This window comes from Lepidochelys kempii, chromosome 18 (assembly GCF_965140265.1).
Source record: "Lepidochelys kempii isolate rLepKem1 chromosome 18, rLepKem1.hap2, whole genome shotgun sequence".
NCBI lineage: Eukaryota > Metazoa > Chordata > Testudines > Cheloniidae > Lepidochelys > Lepidochelys kempii.
The window spans coordinates 5,909,299-5,919,275 of record NC_133273.1 but is presented as its reverse complement, the minus strand read 5'-3'; positions in this window follow the sequence as shown (position 1 = coordinate 5,919,275).

Sequence of the window (9,977 nt, the reverse complement as noted above, 5' to 3'; positions counted from 1 at the left end):
TGAAACCTGCACTTTGTATGGGGCAGGGTGTTCTCAAGGAGCAAACTCAATAAACTGGGATTTTAAAGAAAGAAAATTGTAAAACTAATTCCATGGTGTTGCTATGAGCTGGCTGAAATATTGCATGGGTTGAGTTAAAACCTTATAGAGATTGATAGGTGTGAACTCACCCGTCACTTAACATCACTGTCAGAATGAGTTTGCCAGACGCCTCCCACCTATAGAGGGCTTTCGTGAGTATTTTTCGTGGGGTGTGTGTGCGTGTGAGGGAAGGCAGGACACACAGAAATTGAGACCACACACACCAGAGAGAGAGAGCCAGGAAGCCAAGCAGGAGTCAGTGAGTACAGAGTGATGCTGGAAAAAGCTAGGAAAGGGCTTTTGGGTCTGGTGTTGGCTAAAGAGGCCTGGGGTCAGCCAAGAACCTGCCCCTTTTGATCTCAATTCCTCCTGCATTCGGACACACCGGACTTTGTACATTCCTTGTAGAGAAACAAGACTGCATCAAAGCAAATATCAGCCTGCACTGGTCTCCCCAAGGTAACATCCCCAGGGACCCAAACTAGCTGCTCTAGCCAAAAAGGGTCAACAACATACAACCATTGACCCCATGCCTCATCTGCCTAGTCCTGTTCCCTTCCCCCCATCCCATTCCCCATTGTGCTCCCAGTCCTGTTCCCATCCCTCCGTCCCGTTCCCCATCATGCCCCCCACTCCTGTTCCCATCCCCCCGTCCCGTTCCCCATCACCCAGCCCCTCTTCCACTCGCTTTGTGATTTCTCAGCAGGAAAACATGCACTGCAGCAGCAGTTTCTTTGCCATGGCCCTCCCCATCCTGTTAGCTTGGCTCAGAGGGGCGGGTGGGGCTGGCCCAGCATGCTCCAGGCCCATCTCTCCTGGCTGTGTGCCCTTCTCCAACACGGGCCAGTGGCACCATCTGCCGAGCCCGCCTTTGCCACTCGAGTCGCTTTGAGCCACCTGCATTTGTTTCCCTCAGACGCTCTAGCCAGCAGCAGGCAGTGCTTGGCACCCTGTACCTTTGCTGACACCAGGTCCAAAAGAGCTGCCAGAAAGCATCCCCCTGGCACCGCAGTGCACCCCTGGGGCCAGGGCAAAGCCATTAGCAGCTCCAGGGTCTGCTACTGATGGGACACAGAAAACATCCAGCCGACGGCAATGAACGAAGGGAAAAACCCAGAGAGAAACGTGTGTCTGAGCAAAGCACCCAGAGCCAGACTGCAGGGAGCAGCCCGGAGGAGTAGCGACTGGCAAGCCAGCACAGCCGGCCAAGACTGCTGGGAAGCCACAAATGTGCAGGAACACCAGGCTTCTAGCTGACGTTCCAGAGCCCATCAGCAAGTCTCACACAATTTAGCTGCATGTGTGATTGCTGATGGCATGGGTAGCAGGAGAACAGGGAATCTGCCCTGCTTAGTGCTGAGGATGGGCATGCTCAGTGCATGTGTGAATTTAGAGAAACCTGGAAATGCAAATATCCTTGACCTGTAAGGGGGCCCAGCCAGGAACAGAAAAGGAGCTTTTGCCCTTATCTGCTTCTCTGTGAGTGCAAAGTTAGCCTGAAAAGTGACTCTCCTCCACTGTGCAGGCAGGCACATAGGTACACGGACACTTACACAGAATGCATGTACATACATACCTACATACACATACACACGCATGCAGATACACACACAAGCATACACATGTGCACATTAACACTCATACAGACACAACAAAGTGCACATGTGCACATTTCCTGTGTGTTTTTACATTGGTATTCCAAGTCCTGTCTTGGCTGCACTACATAGTTGTCAGAGCACTACTGTGATAGAGACAGCGTGGATCTGCATGTGCAAGAGGTGAGTTACTCACAGGGGAAGACAATTTTAGTCCGACAAGAGCTGAAAATGTGAGCTCTTCGCCAATCTCTTCGAATGCTTTGAAGGGGTCAGCAAACACGGACAGGGGTGATCCAGTGCATATAGTGTGCTTGGACTTTCAGAAAGCCTTCGACAAAGGCTCGTAAGCAGTCATGAGATTAGAGGGAAGGTCCTCTCCTCCATCAGTAACCAGTTAAAAGACAGGAGACAAAGGGTAGGAATAAATTGTCAGTTTTCAGCTTGGCGACAGGTAAAGTGTGGGGTCCCCCAGGATCTGTATGGGGACAGTGTTCATAATTGAGCTGAAAAAAGGGATAAGGGATGAGATGGCAAAGTTTTCACACGATACAAAATTACTCAAGTTAGTTAAGTCCAAGCTGACTGCAAAGAGTTACAAAGGGATCTCACAAACCTGGGTGACCGGACAACAAAAAACAAAATGGCAGATGAAATTCAGTGTAGATAAATGCAAAGTAATGCACGTTGGAAAACATCATCCCCGCTATACAGACAAAATGAAGGGGTCTAAATTAGCTGTTACCACTCGAGAAAGAGATTGTGGAGTCATCGCCTTAGCCCCTGCTTGACATGAGGTCCCGCCCTCTGCTCGCCTCTTCCCCCCGAGGCCCTGCCCCTGGCCAGGCCAGAAGCCAGAGCTGGGCCATGTTAATCATAGAACCATAGAATCATAGAATATCAGGGTTGGAAGGGACCTCAGGAGGTCAAGAGGTTAAGAGCCACCCAGTGGGCCTGGACCGCGGTGGGGAGTCCTGGACCCTCCACCTGCCCTGGGCAGTGCGCCCTGGGGGGAAGGGACATGGGCCAGGGGCTGATCTTGAGCTCCCCAACCCCCAGCCCAGGACAGGTGGAAGGGCCGGGGCTCCTCACAGCAGCTCAGGCTCCCTGGGCGGCTCTTACCACTGCCCAGCTCTGGCGTCTGGCCTGAACAGGGGGCGGGGCCTCAGGGGAAAGGGGAGGAGCAGAGGGTGGGGCTCCAGAGGGGGCAGGACTCCTGCATGTGTCCCGTTTTTGCATTTTGAAAAGGTAGTCACCCTGCTTGCCATACACCCGGCACTGGGGCCCTCCAGAGCTTCAAACCTGGCCTGAGAATCTGACAGCGCTCACATTGTGACAGGGCACTCAGACACTCAGAGTGGCCTTGGGGTTAGACATGGGCCTGCCCCTGAAACTAAGGGCCCAAATCCCTTAGCCTCTCAGCATCAGGGGTGGCTTGTTGACTCACTGAGCAGCATGTGGGGTTGGGGCGAGTCTTTGGTTTGTGGTACTCAGGAAAGTTGGAAGATTCCTTCTCAGTCATTATTTATTTAGATTTATAGAATCATAGAATCATAGAATATCAGGGTTGGAAGGGAGCTCAGGAGGTCATCTAGTCCAACCCCCTGCTCAAAGCAGGAGCATGATACAGAGGGCCCAATCGTGCAATCAGATCAGCACAGGAGCCCCTGTGCCATCTCAGTGAAGTCACTTGGTCTTCCCTTGCCCATTCAACTGCAGGATTGGGGTCACAGCATGAAAACATGGGCCTCACCCCCCAATGAAACTGCGGGTCAGCAAGCGAAAGGGGCTTACTTTCACCTTCCAAGCAGAGAGAAATGCAAAAAGTGAACAAACAACATCAAAGAAGGAAAATTAGATTTGATATTCTGGAGTTCTATTTTCATAATCTAAGGGGATACCAGTCAAATAAACTAGGGCATGTGCGTGTTTGTTTGAAATATATGATCATTAACCTGACAACGTATAACTTCCTAAAGAGCAATAGGGACAAGTTTGGGCCCCAACCTTACAAATTGATCCTCATGGGTCATGGGGATGGACCCTGACTTTAGTGGGGATCTACTAGGGTATTACACGCTGCCTGCATCAGCTTGAATGATCGACCCAGGAAGGAGGAAGAATGAATCAGGGAGCAAAACTCTGCCACTTTCCTCATCCTTGCCAATTCTTTAGAGGTCTCACTTTGTGAAGAGGAGCGTATGCACCCCATGGAAACGAATGAGGATACGAAAAACCACCCAACTCATCTCTTCAGCTTCCAAAGAAAACAATCTAACTTCACCATAGGGGCAGTCTCCCCAGCACTCATGTTGTCAGATCAGTAGGATAAGAATGCAGCCTCAAGCTACTTTATAAAAGACCACTTTCATGCAATCAACGCCGCAAAACAAGAGTCAGAGCAGACACTTCTACTCCGCAAGACAGCAAAAGCCCCCCCCCCCCCCCCCACTGACCACATACACTGTCCCTGGACATCAGGGGTCTCTCCTCAGCTAGGGTGAAAGAACAGCTGAACAGTGTCTGCAGGGAGAAAGGAGTTCTCCTGACAGCAGAGGGGCCAAACCAAAGTGAGCAGCACTTACTGTGTGAGCACCGCCAGGGGACAGGGCTCCGTTGGGCAGGTAGGGACTGCCCAGCTCTGGGATCATCAGGAAGGGGTAACCTGGATAGGGGGGCCCCTTAAAGAAACCTCCATCTTGCTGTCTTCTCACTACTTCGGCGAGATAGTAGTTGGGGTTGGTCCTGCTTTGAGCAGGGGGTTGGACTAGATAACTCCTGAGGTCTCTTCCAACCCTATGATTCTATCAGATCTTTCCTGTCCTGGGCATGGTGTATTTTAACTTTAGCTTAGTTACTGCTCTGCACACAAGATGTCCTATCTGCTGGTAGGGGGCTCTTGACTCATTGTCTTGAGCTCTAAGAAGAAGCCAAAGATTTGGAAGAGGCATAAGGGTGATTGGTGGCAACCTCACTTGCCACAGATACAGTTACCTGAGCAGAGCGAGATCAAGCATGCGTGACAGAGCGCTGTAGCCGTTAACAATGTATTTTCAAGGCATACTTCACACCTATCCTTCTGGCGCTTTTCTGTATCATGACTTACAGTTGGACCATGCCCAGGATACAATCTAGAACAATGAACAGCTGTGTCACCTCAACCCTCCAACCTGGGGTGCCCTTTACACTGCTGTGTGGGTTGCTAACACCCAGCCTCCAGCATGTACGTCACTCCCAGTTGTATTGCCGGAGTGCTGCAGCCAGCCACTCTTGTCTTCCTCTGAAGGCTGACACCAGCATGCACCCAGTCCCAGATGTTCCCCAGAAATGTACGTCTTGTACTGCCCAGCTCTCTCCTGGACAACACAAGCTCATAGAAAGCCCGTCATTTTATTAATAGAAAATGATATGCACAAATCCTGTTATCCCAAATGGAGTTTCCCAAACACTTCAGTCCAAACACACTGGTTTAGATGAAACAATAAAACAAGTGTATTAACTACAGAAGGATGGCTTTTAAGTGAATACAAGTAATGCGGCTAAAAGTCAGAACTGGTCACAAGAAAAAGAAAAGTAAAATGGAATTAATGTAACAACCGAGAGTGAATTCAAAGCAAGGTCTCTCTCAGCGCAAGTTTCAGCAGTCCTACTGGCTAGACTTCTTTCAGTCAGGATCCATCCCCCAGTCCAATGCAACTTCCTTTGAACTTCAGGTGTCATAGATGCTGTGGGCAGAGAGAACGAAGCGATAAGTGCAGACAATTGATAAGGGAAACTAAATGTATCTGTGAAAAATGTATGGCTGGTATGGTTAAGGACAGCAAGAAATAATTCTTTAAATATATCAGGAACAAATGAAACCCGAGTATAACATTTCTGTCAGGTGTTGTCTGGAGCAACAAAGGCCAGCTTCAATATTTTAGGGTGTGATCTGCATCTGCAATTCCCCCTTAGAATCCTCTCCTTTCTTCGAGAAGCATTGCCAGCTCAGGTTCAGGAAACAGAAAGTCTGTGTGGATGGGAACCCCATGCTGTTTCTTTGCTAAAATGTAGATTTTTCTCCCACACCATCTTTCCTGCCAAAGAATGGCCATTTAACAGGCGATGGCCCATTTGACCTACTTCACACTTGGCTGAGGCCTCAGCTTGTCCTTTGTCTCTGAGGAACTGGTTTCGCCACAGCCTGGCCAGCTGCCTCCCCTGCTTGCAGGAGAAGAGGGTTCAGCCGGCAGCCCAGGAAGCAAATCACAGAGCTGCCAGCTCACCCCCATTGTCCCCAGTGGGTTTACCTGCACGTCTGGATTCTTCCCAGACGCTCCCCAGACTTGGAATATGTCTTAGTAACACTGTACAGTGGAATGTTGCCACACTTATTTTATCAGGGCAGTATTGACTAGTGGGCTTATGCTCAAATAAATTTGTTAGTCTCTAAGGTGCCACAAGTCCTCCTTTTCTTTTTGCGGATACAGACTAACACGGCTGTTACTCTGAAACCAGTGAGATATGAGTTTTCAAATGATACCTCACAAGGCATACTTGTACAAAGATTATTATAATAGTGTGCAAGGGATGACTATGGGGTACAGATCGTCACACTGCCCTTATCTAGCACTGGACTATACCATTGCTACTGTGAGAGAGAAGGAGCCCTCTGCACTGGTGAACTGGAGCAAGAAACAGAATAAGCAGATCTTGACCTGGGTGAGACCTACCCACAGAAGCCAGGCAGCACTGCCCCCAAGGGGCTGGAGATAGACCTGTCCAAATACATTCCTGGGCTCTGCAATTTCATTATCCAGTGACAACAAAGCATGAGTGGGATGCCCCAGACGGGAAAGAGGATGGTACATGAGATGTCAAAAGGACATTTGTCCATTAGGCATTCACACTGGCAGATGGGGCAATGGAGGCAAAGGACACTGCGGGGTGGAAGTTTTACTTACCATTCACAGAAACCTGTGGTTGATGTATTATTGTTTTTTCTCCAGTAAATGCTGGGTTCCCTTTCCCCTTATTAGTTAAGTGTTCTCTGTTTCACACACAGAGACACAATGCTTGTGGGAGGGGATGTATTGATTGTCAAGGACACCCAACAGAGGGATTTAGTTTTCCCAGGTGTCAGGGTTGAGCTAGCGTGTTTACTAATTTTAAGAGAAAACCTATGTGACGTTAACCAGGGTGCAATCTGGACTGAGGAACAGCTGTGTCCCCTCAGTTCTCCAACCTGGGGGGCCTTTTACCCAGCTTCGCTGTGAGAGCAACCACTCCTGGTCCACTCCCACACAGCCTCCAGCATGTAAACCGCTCCCAGCTATGCTGTATGAGTGCTGTGGGCAGTCACTCTTGAATTCATAGATTCATAGATACCAAGGTCAGAAGGGACCATTATGATCATCTAGTCCGACCTCCTGCCCAACGCAGGCCACAGAATCTCACCCACCCACTCCTGCGATAAACCTCTCACCTATGTCTGAGCTATTGAAGTCCTCAAATCGTGGTTTAAAGACTTCAAGGTGCAGAGAATCCTCCAGCAAGTGACCCGTGCTCCATGCTACAGAGAAAGGCAAAAAACCCCCAGGGCCTCTTCCAATCTGGCCTGGAGGAAAATTCCTTCCCGACCCCAAATATGGTGATCAGCTGAACCCTGAGCATATGGGCAAGATTCACCAGCCAGATACCCAGGAAAGAATTCTCTGTAGTAACTTAGATCCCACCCCATCTAACATCCCATCACAGGCCCTTGGGCCTATTTACCACAAATATTTAAAGATTAAGTAATTGCCAAAATCATGTTATTCCATCATACCATCTCCTCCATTTATACTGCAGGGAAACACCAGCCAATTCCTAGTCCCAGACTTTCCCCACAAATGTGCATCTTGTACTGCCCAGCGCTCTCCTGGACAACACAAGCTCATATAAAGTCCCTCATTTTATTAATAGAAAATGATATGCATGAAGCCTGTGATCCCAAATACAATTTCCCAAACACTTCAATTCAAACAATCAGGCATAAAAGTCAGAATTGGTTACAAGAAAATAAAAGTACAACACAACTAAGGCTAATTGAACAAGCTAAGTGAATTCAAAGCAAAGTCTCTCACACCAAATGTTTCAGCAGTCTTACTGGCTGAATTTCTTACATTCAGGATTCCTCTCCCAGTCCAATGCTGCTTTCTTATTCTTCAGGTGTTGTCGATGCTGTGGGTAGAAAGAAAGGGAGAGATCATTTGGAGCATCTGCTCTTCCTTCTTATAGTTCTTTTTCTTCTTTGAGAATAATCTCCAACTGAGGTTCAGGAGACAGAAAGTCTAGGTGGATGGGAACCCCAAGCTGTCTCTTTGTCAAGATGTAGATTTTTCACTCACACCCTCTTTCCTGTCAGAGAATCACCACTTAACTAGGGGATGGACCATTTGATTTTGCTGACACCTGTCTGAGTCATTGTCTTTCCTTTTGTCTCTAAGGAATGGGTTTGTAACTACTCCCCAGTTGGAACAGGTCTTAGTAATATCATATGGTAGAATCTTATAACTTTACGTACAATGTTGCCACACAATAATGATCATCAAATTATGACTTTTTGATGATACCTCACAAGGAATACTTTTTTTGCAAAATTTAACATAATTTTGTTAGAGCGGTGAACATAGGGGTACAGACTGTCACACTCTAAAATATTGAAGCCGGCCTTTGTTGCTCCTGACATCACCTGACAGAGGGATTATACTAGGGTTTCATTTGTTCCTGATATATTTAAAGAATTATTTCTTATTATCCTTAACAGTACCAGCCATAGAGTTTAGCTTCCCTTATCAATTGTCTTCATTTTTAACTGTTGGTTTTCACTCATTGCTAATGGCTCCCCCTTTTTGCCATTTGTTCCATACTGTTTCTAAAGTTCTCTTGGCTGATTCCAGAAGCAGCCAAGGGCATGCACATGCCACAGACACCACAGCCAGGCCCTGCGCAACCACCAGAAAGGTGAGTGTGGTGTATGGTAGGGTGAAGCCTCTCAGTCTAATGACCGCAGCTCAGTATGTGGCTGTGTCTCTGTGTATGTCTGTGCTCTGCTGAAAGCCCAGCCTTGGCCCAGGCACATCATCTTTGGAAATGGGGTCTGTCTGGCTCATGCTTCCTCTTCTCCCCAGCACTGATGGGCAGCATGTGAAAGCTCTGTGCCAGGGACAGCAGTGCCACCAGCAGGCAGGGAATGAACTCCTAGCTTAGCCTGCCCACTGGTGTAAGAAAGGCTTGGACAGGCACTCAAACGAAAGCCAGGGACATGGAAGGAAATAGCCTCTGAAGGCTTCACATCTCTGTGTCCCTCACTGGCCATGCCTCCAGACTGTGTAATAGCAGACCCCACAGGGTCCTTCCCTGCCCCACACCATGATGTGCAGTTGCCCATGCCAGCTGTCACAGGTGAACCCCATCTGACCCACTTGACCTAGATTTCAAGAACGTATTTGACATGATCCCCTCAACACTCCTACACACAGACTGGAGAAGTGGGTGTCCCAATTTGAGGGTCACTGCACTTAGGGCACCCACTTAGGGTTTCCAGCTCCCAGTCATCACCTCTCCGGGGGGCAGAGGGAGTGTCCTGCATCACTCTACCTCCTGACCGGGGTTTTATGGCTTCCCACCTCCCTGCCTTACACTGGGATATCCCCAGCAAGCCAGACTGCCTAATGCCCAACATCTGTGCTTTGCTCTCTCTATGAGGACTATGAAGAATGTATTGCCAGCAGTTACAAGTTACCACCCAGCTTTTCCCAAGCAAGCACCTTTACTCTTAAGGGAAAAAGCCTTACAGAGAAACATGAAAAACAATAAAAGTTCCTACACACCTGCTGAAACGTTCTGCAAATCACCCATCAGTCTTATGGGGCCCTGGTAGGTCAAAGTTCTTCCAGCCCTTCTGCCCGGTTGGATCCCCCTGGGCCAGACATTCCTGTCTGTTTGCTGGGTCTGAAAGAAGACGCCAAGTCAGTTTAAATGTAGCCTTTTTCTATCAAAAGCCATTTTTCTTTGTCTCCTAGTTACTGGACAATGCAGCTTGAGCCACTCCATGCACGCCACTCCAGGGGGTGGTACCCCTCTAGAGTTGTGTAGTCCTAGTGACTCACCTTAATCCCCCCACCCCCATTTTCAGTTCTCTAGGAGCTGGGTAACCTCCCCCATGGAGTTGAACACAATCAAACACAACCCATTCATCGAAGTCCCCAAAGACAATGCACGTGGTTGCAGAACCTGCCACAGTGGGGACAAGGTGGTGCTACCACCCGATGGAGGCAT